This window comes from Notamacropus eugenii, chromosome 5 (genome assembly GCF_028372415.1).
Source record: "Notamacropus eugenii isolate mMacEug1 chromosome 5, mMacEug1.pri_v2, whole genome shotgun sequence".
Lineage (NCBI taxonomy): Eukaryota > Metazoa > Chordata > Mammalia > Diprotodontia > Macropodidae > Notamacropus > Notamacropus eugenii.
The window spans coordinates 446,125,277-446,145,382 of NC_092876.1; the positions used below are offsets into that span (position 1 = coordinate 446,125,277).

At 34.1% G+C, this 20,106-nt stretch overlaps 1 protein-coding gene across 1 annotated transcript in view; it reads right to left on the reverse strand.

Moving 5' to 3' along the window:
* IL1RAPL1 (interleukin 1 receptor accessory protein like 1) overlaps positions 1-20,106 on the reverse strand; it is a 1,535,580-nt gene that overhangs the window by 295,235 nt on the left and 1,220,239 nt on the right. The window lies entirely within an intron of this gene.

The window sequence follows — 20,106 nt, forward strand, 5'->3', positions numbered from 1 at the left end:
ACTCTTAAAAGATGATGTGGCTAAAGTTCTGCATTCAACATGCCATCAAATTTGGAAAGTTCAATAGTGGTCATCGGATTGGAAAAGATCAATTTAAGTCCCTGTCCTAAAGGAGGGTAATGCCAAGGAGTGTTCACACTATGAAACAGTTATGTTCATTTCACATGCAAGCAAGGTTATACCTAAGATTTTGTAAGCTAGATTTCAACAATACGTGAGCCAAAAATTACCAGAAGGGTAGACTGGTTTTCAAAGAAGCAAAGGAACTAGAGACCTAATTGCCAACATTCATTGGATTATGAAGAATGCAAGAGAGTTCTAGAAAAAAAATATATTTACTTCTGGTTCATTGACAATAGTAAAACTCTTGACTGTGTGCATCACAACAGAATATGGTAAGGTCTCAAAGTGATGGATGTACCAGATTATCTACCTGTTTTCTGAGGAACCTATATACAGGCCAAGAAGATACAATTAGAACTGAGCAGGGAAGAACTTATTGGTTTAAGATTGGAAAAGGACAAGGCATTTTATTTATTTAACTTATATGCAGAATATAGCATGCAAAATGCAAGGCTGGATGCCAGAAGTAAGATTGTTGGAAGAAACACAGCAATCTCAGATACATAGACAGTGCCATTCTGATGGCAGGAAGGAAAACACAATTAAAAAGCTTCTCAATGAGGGTAAAAGAGGAAGCTTGAAGCTTAACATAAAAAAAAATGCAAAGTAAACAAACAAACAAAAAAAAAAAACAAAGATTTTGGTGCCTGGTTCCATCAATTCCTTGCAAATAGAAGCAGAAAAAAAATGAAAGCAGTGTCAAATTTTATATTCTTGGGTTCAAAGATCACTGTAGATGGCAATAGTAGTCAGGAAATTAAAAGGTGCTTGCTCCTTGTAAAGAAAGCTATAGCGAATTTGGACAGTACACTAAAAATCAAAAACATCACTTTGCCAACAAAAGTCCTTATAGTCTAACATGGATTTCTAAAACTTTTTCACTCTCATCATTTCAGTACTTCTTAACCTGTGGTTTAAAGATCATTGAACTCTAATCTGTGATTTTGTGAGAAACAATATATGACTGTGAGAGTTGGACAATAAAAAAAACTGAGTACTGTGGAATCAGTACTTTTGAACTGTGCTGCTGGCCAGGACTTTTGAAGATGTCTTAGACAGCAAGGAGTTCAAATCAGTCAATACTTAAAGACATTAATTCATCGTATTCACTGGAAGGTAAAGTACTGAAACTGAAGCTTAAGTATTTTGGCCACATAATGAAAAGATAGAACTAGTTGGAAAAGACCTTTATGTTGGGAAAGACTGAAGGTGAAAGGTGAAAGAGTGGCAGAGGATGAGATGAATAAAATCATGGAAATAATAAATGCAAACTTGGATAGACTTTGAGAGATAGTGGAGGATAGAAGGGCCTGGTATGCTGTGGTCTAAGAGGTCACACAGAGTCAGACAAGATTGGTCAACTGAACAACAATAAGAAATCACATGACACCAACAAAGTAGCCGAAAAAAAATCTTACAAAGTCTAAGCACCAATGTCCACATGCATTATTTATACAATTAAAAATTCAACCCCAATCTCATAAACTACTCTAATTTTATAGACAGTATATTAGCAGCCTGATTTCTAAGATGAGAATAAGGTCTTCATTTTTTTTTGATCTATCAATACCTAGTACAGCACTTGTCAAATAGTATGTATTTATTAAATGCTTGCAGATTTTCAAAGCAAATTACAAATGGCACACAAGTAAAAAGGTATGAGTGATTCAAACCAGGCTCACCATCAGCATCAAGAGCTGGCAACTGATATATCAACTTCTAGGGAGAACCCCAGAAAGAAAAACATAATAACCAGACACAAGAACTCAAAAAGAATAATATTGTATGAGTATTAGGTCTAGGAACAAGCTCAGCATAAGTTAATAGTCTAACGTGGAAACAACAACAAAAAAAATGTAACAGTCTTAAACTATGTTAATATAACTAGTGTCCAGAACAATCCTTCAGTTCTTCATCTTTCACCTGTCATATTTTATCAGCTACTGAATCCTGTAGAACATGTCCATAGCCTCTCTCATCCCACAGTTATAACGTTAGTAGAAGTTTTCATTACCACTCACATGGATCTTGAGCCTCCAAGGAGGATCACAGAAACTCAAGGCTAGAAAGAAACTCAGAGACCATCAAGTGGCAATGAATACCTGAGGGAACATTCCCTCGATAACGTCTGCATTAAGTCGTAATAGAGTTTCTGGTTAAAGATCTCCAGACAGAAAATCTACTGTTTCCTGAAACAGCCTAGTCTACTTTGGAATAACTAATTTCTAAAATGATTTTCCTTACATGGAATTTAAGTCTACTTCTGCATTTTCCACCCATTATTCCTTCTAGGGACTAGTAGAAAAAGACAGCTCTTCAAGAGAAGAACCCTTGAAATACTTAGAGATTTACCCTGTTTCTGGTCTATTGTATCCACAGTAAATTTTCCCTAGGTTTAAATCTGGCCGTTTCACTTTTCACATTGCTTCAATGGATCCCTACTGGGTATTAAGTAAAATTCAAACTCATTCATTTACCATTAATCTTCTTCACTATTTGGTGTGGGAATTGAGGGAAACACACTGAAACCATCTTGTGACTCAATTCTGAATTTAACTCAGTTCTCATTCTATTTAATTATGGGTCTAATCCAACTTCCATCTTGTGAGAAAACCTTATTGAATTGTTTGAACATAGCCTTGAGTGGCTGGGAAGCTAGAGCACTTCTACCTGCTGCTAAGAGACCCTGAACTTAGGACCTAAGTTATGTTTACCAGAAACTCAGTCAGATCCAAAGATTGATGCCAGAGTTTTCTTACAATTATATATCAACTGTAAAGGATATATGAAGTAAAGTGCTATCTACATCCAGAGAAAGAACCGATAAATAGAACTATGTACAGTTGTTACAAATATGCCATACTTATTTGTGTCTAAGGATAGCCATCTCTGGGGGAGGAGGAGTATGGGTGAAGAGTAGAAAAAGAGAAGAAAAGAAGAAATTTACATGATAATTTTGTTGTATATTTGAAAGAACTAGCAAGTTGTGCATAGTAGATTGACAGTTTTGTGTATAATGATCTTTTTTTCCTTGTATTGTTATGGAAATTGTTTTATGACATAAATCTGTATTGATGTGATAAAAAATAAAAGGGAAAAATTATATCTCTTAAGCAACCTGTATGTCTTATCTTAAAACTGACTTCCCATTCTGGTCAATCAATTATTGTTTCCATGTTTCTTTGATTGAATACAGGTACCTGGAAAGAATGGGACACCTCTTTTTCTGATTTCAGGGAATTGCACCTGTTTACTCTTCTCCTACCAACTTGGAAAGTTCTTAATCTTTCCTCTAGTTAGAAATCGGATAACTAATTTTGTATCTTGGTTAATGGTTTTTAAAAATTATTTGTTCTTATTTGATTAATTGTTGTTAATGCATAATCACTTGCCTCATCCTGTATTGGGGCATATGACAAAGCTGAGGAGGACTGGTCCCAATTTGTGACACAGTTGGCATGCATTGCATAAGATTATCAATATGCTCAGAAGCTTAAATCTTTGTTTCCTCAGTTATTTCATCTTTCCCCACCACACTGGTGATACTCCTCCTTTGTTAGCTTATCTAGATCCTCTATGCTTCTTCTAAACAGGTTTCTGCAAAGAATAGGCCTTGAATATTTTTTTTTGTTTGAAATACATTGATGTTAAGAAAGGGATGTGATGGTTCTGTTTTATACTGCAGTACTTTGAGGATATATGAAGTATTTTTCAGCATATTTACAATACATCTTTTCAAAATATATACAAAATAGAGTATACCCAGAGGAGCTCAGTGTCAATGATCGGGGAACTTCAAACATAAAATTCATTTGAAAGGGCTGGGAATTTTGAGCTTTTAGGGAAAAAAGTCAATGGTAATGCAATTATATTCCCCGAATAATTAAGAGGCAGAAATGCATGATTGTTAATAACTCTATCTTAATGTGACATCTAGAACCAAGGTTAAGGCCCAAGATATGAACTGATTAAAGCAATCTAAGGATAAATTAGGTTTTGGAGTGCTTCCATATCCCATTCTCATCCCATATTCACCTTGAAATAAACTAACACTAGTCCCTCACAAGGCCCACCAGCAACCACAAACTATTTTTCAAATACACTGCTCTTCTAGCTACATATTTCTCCTATTTCACACGTGGAATTAGTTTTGTTTTCTGATTAAAATTCATATTTCCAGATCTTACTTTTCATGATAATGGAGATCTTTTTCAATCTTGATGTTTTATATAATTCTGTTATGTCTCCTAGCTTCATCATTCGTATACTTTATAATATCATAATTTGTCATTAATTTTTAAAAAATGATCAAAATAATAACTAGAACAGTGCTGGGATATGTCCCAAATGAATATTCCCTTCAAGTTGATGGGGAAAGGATCTAGACATGTGATTCGATTAGTTTGGGGAATCCCTGGATTAGGAAATTTCGATCAATGCAGCGCTGTGCTTTTTCTAAAATTTGTAATCTTAAAAGAGTTGCTTAGACCATTGAGAAGTTAAGTGACTCATTTGGGGTCACAGCATGTGTTAGAGATAAGACTTAGGTCTACCTGACTCAGAAACCAGCTCATTAGCCAATGACAGACAATCTCTACCAGGCTGTCCAAGTTGACTTCAACATAGTGGTTTTAAATAAATTGTCAATCCCCCATAATTAGAATAGTACTCATCAAGCTGCAGAATAGAAGGCCATTGTCATTACAATGTGAGAATGAACCATTCTTTGTTTGATGAGGATCCATCCCTCTATCACTCCTGCTAACTTCTGGAAACTGACAAAAATCTGAGAAACCAAAAATGTATTGACCTCCTTCACTTAGTTCAATGGTGTGCTGAAGCCTAATCATCTTTAGGAGTTGTTAGCTTATTAAAAGAATGATAAAGAGCATTTGGTGCTTATGCCCTTTGGAGTTGATTAGTCACACTTTTGATATGCAAGGAATCTTTCATAAAGCCGAACAGTCTTCAGTATTCATTTACTCAACAAACAAATGAACATGTTGTCAAAAAGAAGGTATCAAAATGAAAAGAAAAGAAAAGAAAAAGGAAAGAAAGGAAGGAATAAAGAAAAATTACCTTGAAAATAATTTTTAAAGAACGATTTTCTTTCTCCTTCTGTGACATATAATGTGAAGCAGAAATGTTAGGAAACAAACATTATTCTAAAATAAATAGTGGCAGTGATGAAGAATGTCAAAGAAAAAGCTATAAATAAACCAAAAACATTATTTCAATATATTCATATTGGCTGCAGGGCTCAAGTGCCTCTTTTAATCCAAGGGACAGTTAGCACACTCTCTTATCGACTGCCTGATTCTAATACACTGATATGTAAAGGATATCTTTTAGCATTGTGACCCAAGAGACTAAATTTTTAGACAACAATAACCAGAGCTTCCATAGAGTAAACATCTCTCCTCTTTGATATTTAATGAACATTTGCTAAAAATCTGAAAATAGACTAGAGGTACCAGAGAGCCACCAGGCCAAGTCAATACATATCAGAGAACTCACTCCCCATTAAGAAAAATTTGAATTAAGACATTCCTTTCCACTTGTTATTCAAGTTAGGTCTATTAAGATCTCTCTTAAAAAAAAGATTATGGTCCTTCTTCTGATTAACATCTCAGATTGTCCAGATTGACAGGACATAAATGTATGAAACCAAGGCATCAATAAGAAATTACTTAAGGTTGCTAACTGTTGGCTGTCCTCCAAGGGATGAATGGAAAAAGAAAGGCTCTAGTTATATACATTTTAAAGGCATAGGGAAAGTTTACGTAGTGGAGCAGGATGAAGGGAATAGGTAGCATTCAATAACTTCCTAACTCCTTAGGTCATCCCTTATAAGGATGTCTTGGAGTAGCATAGCGGCATAGTCTTTAGAGTAAGAAGTGGTAGAAATATTCTTCTGAAGGAGATTAAGAAACTTTCCAAGGCAGGAACGTTGCTATGTATTTCCTGCATCTGCATAACATCTAACAAACTGCTTGGTTCATCATGTTCATGGCAAACTAATCAAGTGAAAATATAGAAGTAAAACCAATTTACTGATTGTCTATTAAATTAAGGCCTTTTAGTGTGTATGTGTATGTGTGTGTGTGTGTGTGTGTGTGTGTGTGTGTGTGTGTGTGTGTGAGAGAGAGAGAGAGAGAGAGAGAGAGAGAGAGAGAGAGAGAGAGAGAGAAAGAGAGAGAAAGAGAGAGAAATCTATAAACTTCTCAAAGTAATAAATGAAAATAATATATATTATAAAGGAAGCCACTGCATTGAAATATAGTGAAGGGAGACAGTTTTATTTCATTATCGTTCTTTTTAGCCTTAAATTCACTATCATGTCTCCTAAATAGATATATTGCCCTTATTGAAGATGCCAAATTAAAACATCTTATCGACTACTGGATGTGGATGACAGTTGGCTCTATGGATCCACTGAAAAATAAATTAAGTAACTCCTACATCTTGTATAATCTTCCTCCACTGACATCAAAATATCATTTGTGACTTGGTAAGTATAAAACTCTTAATATATATTAAGGCCATGTAGTGATTCAAGGTTTCAGACTTTGAATATGCAGGCTACATTGATCTAACGGATAGAGAGGAATATCTAAAAAACACATGGTCCTTTTTTAGATAATATATACTGAGTACAGAGATATCACAGAAAAAGTTGTGATTGAATATGCTATGGGACTTAATAATATACCGAAATCAGTGTTGAATGAGAAAAAAAATCTTTAATGCAATAAACACATATATGTTATTATATTTAACATACAGCTTAGTATTATAAAATGGACTTATTGATTTGGAAAGTATCCAATAAAAATCTATACCTTGTTAATAATATATGGGGGACCTCAACTTAAGGCAACTACAGGAATATTAAGGTTTCCACATCAAAAAGAAAAAAAGAAATTGGTTAATATTCTTAGAATGTTTTTCTATCTATATTCAGATATATCTATTTCTATCTATCACTTCAATAAAGACAGTAAAATCTGACAACTGCGTGCCACCACTGGATTTATCAAATATACATAAAAGTGGCTTACTTCCATGGGGAGCCTATAAAACTACTTGGATCCAAGAGTGGAATCAAATCCTTTCATGGGCAACATCTCAATGAACACAGCTAACAATACATCAGGGAAGAGATATTGAACAGATGGCTGAGTCATATGATATTATTTGTGAAGGCAGAAGGGCTTATGATGGCCATTCCGGGTTTGATCATTGCCATTAGTAATTATGGAAAAGTTTTCTTTAAAAAGACAGCCTTAGTGATCAATACATGACATGCATGGATGGTGGAGAAACTGTGTAACCTCACTGTAGACTACAAAAGGTTAGCTTCTATCAAATACCTATCAAGATGTGACCTCCGGCTAGAATTAGACATGAGAAACTTATTATCTCTTAAGGAGTAATAGACAATGAATCTTCATTATAATAATGAACATAAGATATACAGAACTCAACCAGTAAAAGGTACTGAAATATGACTATTATTTTAATCTGAACTCTTGCCCACAATGACCCAGACATAATACTGATTCATAAAAAATTAAGAACAATATTTGAAAATAAATGTTGCAATCCCAAATGTAATATTTAAGCTACATGAGCAGCTTTCAAAAATAGACTTGGCTGATGAGATAAATGTTATTAGAAAGGAAAATGAGATATGATAGAGGCCATTCCAGTTCTTCTGTGTACTTCTGAAGTCACAAGGATACTTTCACTGAGCTCATAGAAGATTGTCTTAGATACTGACAGTTTTTAATCAGCTTTTTATAAAGCAACTATTTCGTCCACCTGTGTAATAATACAAAGAATACCCAATATTATTGAAAAATATGAGGACAGTAACTTCTAGTATCATTTCCATTTGAGCCTCATTGAAAAGCATGAGATATTAATAATAGTTATTATTGTGAAAATGGCAAGTACAAGAAAATAATAATGAGGTTGAGGAGGATGGAAGGTGATGACAATAAAATAAAAATATGATGATGATATAAATGGCAGTTATATAGTGATTTACTAGGCATTGTGGAATATATCTGACACCTATAGGTTGGATAATCCTTTGCAAGCTACTGAACTTCTCAACGCCCTTAGCAATTCTTTAAGAATATAAGAAACAGACTAACTTCTGGAATGCACTGGAAAAGAGTTTCCTCATTAACACCCTACACTTTATTCTTCCAGTGGATTTCAGCAAGTGTTCTTCTGTACCTTTTGATCTCAAAAAGTCACTTGGAGCAGTAAAAGGTTAAACAACATGCACAGATCATATAGCCAATATGCATCCTAGGAGGGACTTCAAGCTGGGTCTTCTTGACTCTGAGGTTACCTCCCTAGTCATGTAGTGCTTTCTCACAAAACATTATACAGTGGTCATTTATATCTTAAGCAGCAGCATAGATCATCATTATCAGTTTTAATTTTCTTCATCATCTTTACCATTCTCTTCCTCATGGTTACTGTCCTTACCCTCTTTTTCAAATTTTCTCAAGTGTGCATTTATGTGAACACAAAGATTCTATATGTACCTTGCACTTTAAGAAATTGAAGAATAATTTATTTTATTTGATTTTCATATTTGAGTAACCTTGATTCTCAATGAATAAACATTATTAAGAAGCAGCTATGTGCCAGGTATTCTGCTAAGGGTTGAGGATACAAAGAAAGGAAAAAGAATAAAACCTTTTGAGGTAAGTACTACAGGTATTAGTCTCCCCATTTTATAAAAAAAAAAAAAGGCAAGAGTTAGCAAATTTCCTATGGGCATACAGCTAAGAAGGTATACAATTCCAACCTTGGCTTCTTCTGACTTCAGGTACAAACTTCTCTCCACGGCCCCAATCAAAATCAAAGGCTATTTCATATTCTTGAGATTAAGATGGTACATAATAATTTTGCTGCATTTTCTTTTATTTGAGTCAAAAATGATGAAAGAAATATATTTTTGTACTCTAGTACTTAATTAGTCAAGTTATGTTACTTTCCATCTGGATGATTATGAGGGCTTCTCAAATGAAAGAGTGAAATAAGTCTTCTATCACTAGAGCTGCAGAATATAGTACTGTGACTTAGAATATTCTGACTTCTTTACTAAAATTTTTAACAATAAGCTAGACTTGCAATTTTAAATAAGTAAAATTCATGGAATCTAGTAAAGACTCCTAATATCAATAATACATTATATGAATTTGATGAAGTCAAAAATGTATAACTCAACCTCCAAAAAAAAATTACTAGTTACATTGTTAAATCCATTTATCACACATCTATGTAATAAAGTGATTGTATTTTAATATAAATGTGCCCAAGTAGAAAATTTAAATTGACTGTAAGTGATGGATAAAATTTACTGGAAATGTGATTTAAAAAGCCCATAAACCTAATTTAACTTCTGGATTATCATAAACTTTTTTCCCTATTGTTCAAACTTTAACATCTACATAGTTTATAACTTTAAATGATCAGTCATTAGCTGATTTAACATAACACAAAAAACACACTCCTGTAATTATATCTAGAGAAGAAAATCAAGAATCCTAATGATACAGGGAAAAATCAAAGAGGGGAAAGGGAGAATGCCACACAAAATTGACAAGTCTATTTTAGGAAATAGAATGAGATCTCTAGTTCTGTATTTGCAATCTAAGCAAAAACTTTTTTTTTTTTTTAACAGTTAGTAATCTGATGAATTGGCCTACTTTCCTAACTACTTTTTTCACATTAAATTTAACAATACTTAGAACATTCTGTTCATGGACATTCTAAGCACTTCCATTTTCTTAAGTGTCATAAAAAGAAGTGTCATCTTGAAGGTCAATGGAAGATAAAAGTATCTATAGAAATGTATTGGAGAGGACAAAAGTGTAAAAGAAAATGCGTTTGAGAAAACAGAAGGGTAAAGGTGTGGCAAGAGGGAAGGAAATTATATGAAAGGGAGAACCTGCCTAGATTTCTAGGGGAAAGTTCATATGTAACACTTATTTCATATTTTGTTTAATCCAACATTGAGATCTCCTACAAGGTTAGGTAAAGATGAAATAATACGAGGTAGGAGATCAGAATATGACACTAAAATTTTAGTGGGTAGGAATTAAGAGGAGAATAATTTGAAAAAAATGTTGCTAATATATTATCAGGAAAAATAACTAGAATAATTCGAAAGTGTGAAAAACAATGTAAATCAGGCTATGTAGGACGTTTTTCAACTTGACATACACAGGAAGCTTAACAGCTGCAATTCTGCTTGGGTGAATGACTTACTAGGAAGAAAAGTACAATGAGTCTGTGCCTTGGGATCTGAAAGTAAGATTTTAAACTTCTTGAAGGTAGAGGATAGGGTTTTTACAGCCATCACAGGAAACTTTGAACTATGTCTGTTATGAGTATACTATCACTCATTTCTGCTACCCTTAAACATGAATAAGGATATGTTAGATTTTTAACTAAAGATTCCATTTTTCACTTTTGGATATTGCTAGCTAAAAAATGATAAGTGTATTTATACACACTGTTTATATACATACATATATAATTGTACTATATTGTACATAATGTATATATATATATATATCACTTATATAATGGCAAAAGACAAATTATATGGATAGCATATATACAAATTATATGGATAGTAATATAGTATACGCCTTTCTGCCCTTATTAAGATATTTTTATATTAGAAGTTTATTCTCCCTCCCCTAGTGAATCTGGAATATCTTTCCTTTATAAAATCTGGAAGGAAAAACCATCTCTATTGTACTTCAGTTGATAGACTAATCAAAAGCCATTTGCCTGGTAGGCAATCTAAGAAGCAGAACTCCCTGGGAAGACCTCTGTCTATGTTAATTGGGTATTAGCCTGTGTACCTATCAAATTTTAAGTATTTATTGCTTTATTTTGTTTTCATTCCTGAAACCAATTGAATAGATCTCCCCTTGCTATATTCACAAGTATAACTTTATAGATTAGCGGCCATCTGGGTCTTGAATACCCTCACATGATCTGGTAACATTAAAAAAACCCTCTAAATTCTCCTCCTTAACCAAACTTGAGTAAACAGGTTGACACTCCTGTCCCACACCCTTAACATCTTTTACTAACTGCTGTGCACAGAAATATTTATGGAATGAATGAATGAATCATTCAGTCAATGAACTGAAAATTTCCTTTCGGGAGGTGGTGATACTTTTACTCACTGACATGTTAGATTCTGCATTATTTTTAGCTAGGTTTTGGCAACTTAACAGATAGATCTGTTTTGTTTTAGCTGACTCATTACCCTTAAATTGTGATAATCATATGATTTTTCCAATGATTCTCTGGTTCTGAATTCTACCTATGACTGTCAATGGCTAAAAACATCCTTGTGACTATCTACTTACTATGATTTCATCTATCTATCTGAAAAGAGATATCTCCCATGACTCTTCAGTCACCTGAGGCACTGAGTGGTACAGTGGATAAGAATGCAGAACTTAAGTCATTAAAACTTTAGTTCAAATCTCACACGAGATGCTTATGTATCTTGTGAGATTAGGCAAGTGACAACTTATTTCTCACAGTCTCAGTTTCCTCATCTATAAAGGAGGGATAATAATGGCATTTACCTAACCAGGTGATTCTCAAGGATCAAGTGAAATAATGCACATACAGCACTTTATAAACCTTAAAACATTATGTAAATACTGCTCCTTAACTACCTATTTAATGGAATCATAATCTACATTCATACAGGGCAACCAAATCATAACCAAAATTTTCCATTAGATCTATACAGCTACTTCTCTACTTCTTCAGATCAATACTTAGCTAATGTTGCAGTCCTTAACAATGAACACCCTTGTAGAAAGCAGTATCCAGCTAGATTAAGCTAAGATTTTTTTTTTTTTTTTGGCTCTGATTCTCTTTTCTTCCTCTAGGTAGGCAAAACCCTAGGATGGGGAATACTGACTGAATGCCACAATAATTATGTGTTCAATGAATAAAATTTTTCCTGAAGTGCTTCTTTAACTTCCAAATTTCAACAATCTCAAGTTCTCATCTGTGCAGATGGAAAGATGAATGGCTAGGCATACGAAGGCTTGATCTTCTCAGCATATTGGTTTATTAAGCAAAAATGCCAATTGCCTAACAAATTAGAACCAGACCCCTTCCTCAGGTTAGGACTGGACTCCAAATACAGGGGAAGACAGACTTTTATATATTAAAAACAATTCATTAAAAGGAAACACTACAGCATCAGGTACTCTGATTTCTAATTGTATAAAAGATTAAAGAATTTCCAAGTTGGAAAGGGGAGAGCGAAGAGATGTCACTCCCTGAAACCAGAAAAGGAGGTGTCACATTCACTAGAATGTCTGTAAACAATCAAAGGAACATACATGTAAACAAAAACTGCTTGATCCGTATGGACCCAGTTTTCAGGTAAACTATATGAGCTGCTTGAGATACAAAATTGTGAGAAAATTTCTTGAATCAGTCTTTGGATCTGACTGAATTTCTGGTCATCATAACCTAGGTCTTTAGTTAAAGATCACTAAGTAATAGGTATGGGTGGTCCAGTTTTCCAGTCATGTAGGGATGGGTTCAAACAATGTAATAAAGTTTTCTCTCAATTCTCACAAATGAGTAAAGTTTTCTTACAATACAGAAATTAGACTAGACCCATAACTGAACGGAAAGGAAAATTAAGCTAGTTCCAAAACTGAGTCACAAAATGGACTCAGTATGGTTTACTCAATTCCTACATTATCCACTTACTGTCCTAATCATCTCAATTCCCTCAACACAAAAACAATTTTTTTTGAAGGGAATATTGGTATGTTAACAGAATTTAAAGTAAAAACAAAATTATATTCGTTTTTCATTGCAAACCACTTTCTGCCGTAGATTGTTTTCGAAGTGAGATCCATGGTCCCCAGTTGACCTGAACTTACCTAAAGGGATTTGTCAATAGCCAAATATGAAGGTGGAAAGAAAGGTCTCCTACCACCCTTGCTGTGGCACCCAGATGTAAGGGACATGCTTAAAAGATAATACTACCTTATCTTATCTTCCAGCATTTCAGTACATTGCTTCTTCATTCTACTGTGCCAACTTCACACTCCTCAGGTATCTGCTCTAGGGGAGTCTAAACTAATACGCTGCTACTTGGACCATCATCTCTCCACTGGCAACCTGGATTTCATGTTGGCTGTCTTGGATTGAGGAAGTCAGTTTTTGCCTTATTTATCTTGAGCCAGGGTCTCCAATCTCACTTCCCATACCATTCCATATCACATAACTATGGAAATCGTTTTCTTTCCTTTCCAGTTCTCCTTTATGTGTTGTCTTCCCTAATTAGAAAGTAAGCTTCTTGAGAACAAGGACAAGCTTGTTTGCTTCTATTTGTCATCCCAGTGCTAAGCGTATTGCTTGGCACTTAGTAAGCGCTTAAAAATGTTCTCCTTCAGGGGCAGCTAGGTTGCCTGATGAACAGAGCTCCAGAATCAGGACACCTAAGCTCAAAACTAACTTCAGATACTTGACACTTAGCTGTGTGACCCTGGACAAGTCACTTAACCTCAATTGCCTTAACAAAAGTTCTCTATCTACATAGAAAAGATCTATCTGCCACTGCAATATCACCTCCTACTGTTTCAAAATCTTCTTATGGCTGTAGCAGGTGCCCCTTGAAGGCTTACTGTCCCACATTTTTTTTTTCATTTTGAGTGGGATAGAGTAAATAAGCAATATGGATAAATTATGTTCTTCATTGTTATCATTGTGAAAAATTCCCCCCAAATTTATCCATCTTCCAAATTATCCGTATTATTTGTTCCATGACTATCTTTCTAGACATCTAGGTTTGTCTCAATCTCAGCATCAACTTCAACTCCTCATTCTTTTCCTACTCCTAAATCAAATAAGTTGCCAAGTTTTGTTAGGACCGCTTGTCCCTCAATGTCTTCTTCTCTATGCTTACATGGATGCCACCCTAGCTTAGGACTTTATCAACTCTTTCCTGGACTATTGTAAAAAAACATCTAATTGATCTCCCTATCTCCAGTGAAGTCTTACTGTACTCCAATGTATTCTCTAGACATCTGCCAAATTGATTTTCCTAAATCTGAAGTCTAAATTTTGATCAGGTCACCATCCCAACATCCTCAATAAATTCTCATTACTACAAAAAATAAGATAACATAATATTTTGCTTTTATGTCATCTAGTGAGTAAAGTAGGTAGAGTGCTAGGTTAGGAGACAGAACATCTGAGTTCAAATCTCTACTCAGACACAAGAGGTGACGGTAGTGAAATCTCTTAACCAATGCCTTCCTCAGTTTCTTCAATTGTAAAATGATGATCATAACAGTACCTTCCTCCCTGGATTGTTGTGAAGATCAAATAAAAATATTTATGAAAGCACTTAGCATAGTGCCCAGCACATAATAGGTGGATAATAAGTGCTAGTTTTCTTTCTGAATTCTTTTTAATGTCTTTTATGAATACATTTTACAATTTGTTACTAAAGAACAGTTGCAACTATATATATTTTATAAATGAGTAAATATTAGCATATTGGAAATGAATACTCTCTCCCTATATGAATGTACATATATATGAATGTGTATATATATGTATATACACATACACACACATGTATATATACACATTGCTTTTTGGAAATATGCTCATAAAAATTTGGAGAATGCTCCTTTTGAGATATGTCTTTTTCTCCCTTTCCTTCGTATGTTTTTCTCAGGTCTTGTTCACTATCCCTTTCCTTTCTAATGCAACAGAAACTTTTTTGTTTGGGGGGTTTTTTAATAATTATTTTTATTTACTTCATTAAATATTCCCCAGTTACACGTAAAACATTTTAGCAATAGTGTTTCTAACTTTGAGTTGCAGATTCTCTGCCTTCCTCCCACTCCTTCTCCCATCCTTGAGAAGGAAAGCAATTTGATATTAATTATATGTGTGAATTTATGCAAGACACATTTCTATATTAACCATGTTACAAAAGAAAACACAAAATAAAACCATAAACAAAGATAATTTTTAAAAAGTATGTTGGAATCTGCGTACAGAGTTTATCAATTCTCTCTCTGGAGGTAGATAACATATTTCATCATGGATTCTTTAGAATTGTCTTGGATCAGAGTAACTGAGTCTTTCATAGTTGATCAGCCTTACCATATTGCTGTCACTGTGTACAGTGTTCCAGTTCTGGTCACTTTATGTGAGTTCATGTAAGTTTTCCCAGTTTTTTCTGAAACCAACCTGCTTGTCATTTCTTATAACATAATAATTTTCTATCACAATCCCATTCCACAACTTGTTAAGTCATTGCTCAACTGATTCACATATCCTCAGTTTCCAATTCTTTGCCACCACAAAAAGAGCTGCTATAAATATTTTATACATACAGATCCTTTCCCCTTTTCTTTGAAATCTTTGGGATACAGACCTAGTACTATTATTGCTGAGTCAAAAAGTACGTAGAGATTTTATAATCCTTTGTGAAAAGTTCCACATTGTTCTCCAGAATGATTGGAGTAGTTTACAACTTCACCATCAGTGTATTAGTGTACCAATTTTTTCATATCCCCTCTAGCATTTGTCATTTTCCTTTCTTGTCATATTAGCCAATCTGACAGGCATGAGGTGATATCTTGGAGTTGTTTTAATTTGCATTTTTCTATAAGCAATAATTAAGAACATTTTTGTGTGTGACTAGTGATAACTTTGATTTCTTCTGAAGATGGCCTTTTCATATTCTTTAACCATTTACCAATTGGAGAATGACTTTTTAAAAATAAATTTGGATCAGTTCCCTTTACATTTGGGAAATTAGAATTTTATCAGAAAAAGTTACCATATATTTTTTCCAGTTTCCTGCTTTCTTTCTGATTTTGGGTACATTAGTTTTGTCTGTGCAAAAAGCTTTTTTTATTTCATGCAATCATTATTATCTATTTTACTTCCCAAAATCTCTATCATTTTTTTTGGTCATAAACTCTTCCCTTATCCATATATATCCATATATAGATATATATATATCCATACATATGGATATATATATATATAATAAATTCATTTTTCTATGCTCCACTAATTTACTTACAATATCACCCTTTATGTCTAAATCATTTATCCATTTCCACCTTTTCTTGTATAATGGAGATGTGGCTGTATGCTTAATTTTTGCCATCTACTTTTCTGTTTTCCAAGTAATTTTATCAAATGTTAATTACTTACCCCAGAAGCTTAGATCTTGGATTTATCAAACTCTAGATGGTCATTTAATTCTGTGTCTTATATATCTAATCTCTTTCATTGATCCATCACTCTATTTCTTAGCTAGTGCCAGATTATCTTGATAATTATTACTTTGCAATATAGATTGAAATCTAGAATTACTATACCACCTTCCTTAACACTTTTAAAAACTGATTCCCTTGAATTTCTGTATTTTTTTTTTCCAGATGAATTTTGTTATGGCTTTTCTATCTCTACAATTCTCTCATTTTATCCTGTCCCTCCTCTCAGATGTGCTTTGCTTCTAGCTATTGCCTTCTTTTATCTTCCTTCCATATTATCACTTTCCTTTCTTCCTTACTTCCTTTCTTCCTCTTTTTATGAGATAATTTCCCCTATTCTTCTAGTCTCTTCTCCCTTCTCCCAGGTCATCCTTTTTCTCATCTGTCCTTTTTCTAAAACATCATCCCAACGTTATGAACTCACTCCTGCACCCTCTATGTAGGATATTTCTAACTACCCTAATAATAATAAAGTTCTTAGAAGATATATGCATCATTTCCCATATAGAAAGGTCAACAATTTAACCTTAATGAGTCCCGTATGATTTCTGTTTCATATTTACCTTTTTTTATGCTTCTCTTGAGTCTTCTACTTTAAAGACAGTTTATCTATTCAGCTCTGGTCTTTTCACCAGGAATGCTTAAATGTTCCATATTTCATTCAATGCTTTCCCCCCTCCCCTCCTAAATGACTATACTGTTTTGCTTCATGAGTTATTCTTAACTGAAATCCTACCTCTTTTGATTTTTGGAATATTGTATTGCAACTCCTCTATTCTTTCGATATAGAAACTGTTAAATTTTGTGTTTCATAATATTTGAATCTTTTTTTTCTTTATGGCTGCTTGGAATTTTTTCACCTTTGTCTGGGAGTTATGGAATTTGGCTATGATATCCCTGGAAGTTTTCATTTTTTGATCTTTCCTTATGAATTTTTTTCTATTTCTAATTTATCATTAGGATCTAAAATATGATGTTAGCTTTCCTTGGTAATTTCTTAAAATATGATGTCTAGGTTGTTTATCTGACCATAACTTTCAGCTAGATCAATAATTCTTTAATTATATCTCTTCAGTCTGTTTTATGTTAGTTGTTTTTCCAATGAAAATTTCAAATTTTCAAATTTCTTCTATTTTTCAAGAATTCCTTTGACTTTGGTTTATTGTCTGTTGATGTCTTATGAAGTCATTATCTTCTATTTGATCAGTTCTGGTTTTTGAGGAATTATTTTGAACCTCCTTTTTTATTTGTCCTGTTCTACATTTCAAGGAGTTTTTCTCATTAGTGAATTTTTTGTTTATCTTTTACTATTAGGCCAATTTTGTTTTTGGTTTTTTTTTTTGCATGTGCCTCTTTTACCAAGCTGTTAATTCTCTTTTCCCAATTTTTTTTTGCATCACTCTCATTTCTTTCCCCAATTTTTCCTTTCACTCACAACGTTCTATGATTCTTCTAGGAATTCTTATTGGGCTTGGATGCAATTAACATTTTTCTTTTGAGGTTTCACTTGTAACTTTTCACGTTGTTGTCACTGAATTTATTTTTTTTGGTCTTTCTAGCTGCCATAATTTTTATGTTTAAGTTCTTTCACTGTTGTTTGCTAAATGTTCTAGTCTATTTCTTGACTTTGAACTTTATGCTAAAGTTGGACTCTGCTCACTTGGAGCGGGTGAAGGGGTTATCCCAAACTTCACATTTTTTCCCTCCTGTTTTCAGAACTTGTTCAAAGGTCTGAAAATTTTTGATACTTCCAAGATGATATGATTCAGGGAGAGGTGTGGTCACTGCTCTTTGGTTTGCACTATGGTCTTTTCTCATGTAGGCCACCTATCCCTGTGCACTAGCACTCCTCTTGGTCCTGAAATTGTGACCAGGTTCTTTACTCTTTTGCAAATGCCCTGTAGCACTCCTCTCTGCCTGTGAAATGGAACCAGCCCCAGTTGTCTTGTGACTGACCACTAACCCTCCTCTCCATCCTGGAAGTGAAACCCAGTGCTGGGTATGGACAACAAAGTTGCCAATCAACACTAGACGAACCCAATGCCAGTTAAGGGTTACCTATTTCTTCTTTTTGACTAATGATTGCTGCCAACAAGTGTTTAGGTTTCATACTCGTCTCCACCCCAGTGTCACAGACCTCTCCCCCCAACTTCCTAAGTTTTTATTATTAGGAGAGAAAAAGTTTTCCTCTTAATCTTTTGTTGGCTTTAATCCTCCAAAATTTGATGCATGAGTTATTTTAAAGTTGTTTGAAGGAAAATATTGAGAGAATTCAGTTGAGTTGCTGCTTCTAATCCATCATAATTCCAACTCTCTGCTCATAGTTCTTAATTATTTTCCATAGTGAGAAAAAATATTTTCAGTAAAGAACTTATCTGCAAATAGAAACAGTGGTGGTAGTCCAAAAATTCTTAAATTATCTCTCATTAATCTATGTTGCAGGTCCATTGATTTTCTTATGAGATATTTCTTTTCTCCTCTATTTTTTCTTTTTGTTTTGATTATTTTTTGATGTCTTCTGAAGTCATTAGCTTCCACTTGCTCATCTAATTTGAAAGGAATATTTTATTTTCAGTGAGCTTTTGTCTCTCTTTTCCATTTGGCTAATTCTGCTTTATAAGAAGTTATTTTCAAAACTGAATTTTTTGTACTTTTTTTTCCTATTTTTCAGGTATTACTTTCTTTAGCATTTTTGTCCCTCTTTTTTCCCCAAGCTGTTAATTATCTTCTCATTATTTTCTTCCTTTGCTCTCATTTTGTTACCTACTTTTCCTCAACAATTCTTCTTTGTTTTTGAATACACACACACACACACACACGCGTGAGCATGTGTGTGTGTGTGTGTGTGTGTGTGTGTGTGTGTATGATAAATGCTTTCAGGAATTTTTATTGAGCTTGTGTACAATTCACTTTCTCCTTGAGGCTTGTTTTTTTTTCTTGCTTCATGTGTGTCTTGATCTTTCCTGTCTCCTTTCTTATGGTCAGTTTCTTTTTGTTTGCTTATTTCCTCAATTTCCCATTCTATTTCTTGATTTAGAATTTTATATTAATACTGGTTTCTATTCCCTCCCTGGAAGAGTGGGCACTGCATCAGGCTTCAGGAATTTTTTTCTCTGCTATTTTCAGAGTTCTGGGGATTTGTCAGTTTTTAGTACTTCTAAGATGAGGTCTTGAGAGAGGCGTGGTCATGCTGTCTTGCTTTGGACTCTGGTCCTTATCCAGAAAGACACCCAATACCTTGGGATTGCAATCAACGCTTCTCCTTGGGACTAGAAATGATATTATTCTTCAGGACCCTTGATTACTTGGGGCTAGAAATGCCATTTCCCCTCAGGCTTCTATTGCCTTTTGAATGAAAGTGTTCTTCTCTGTTCTTAAGCTATGGCCCAGAAATAGGTATAGACAATGCATTTGCTAAACAACATCTGGTCCTATGCCCAGTGCTAACTTCCTACGATCTCTTTCTGACTAGTTGCCAGGTATCCTTACCATGAACTCCTAAAACTGCTACTACTTCTGTGGCCACAACCTATTCCCAGAACCCGTGTTTCATTTATGTGGTCTGTGGAACAGCCTCCTCATCCATATCACAGATCTCTCTTTTCCCCTCCTCTGTTGTCTTGGCCTAGAAGGATGTCTCATT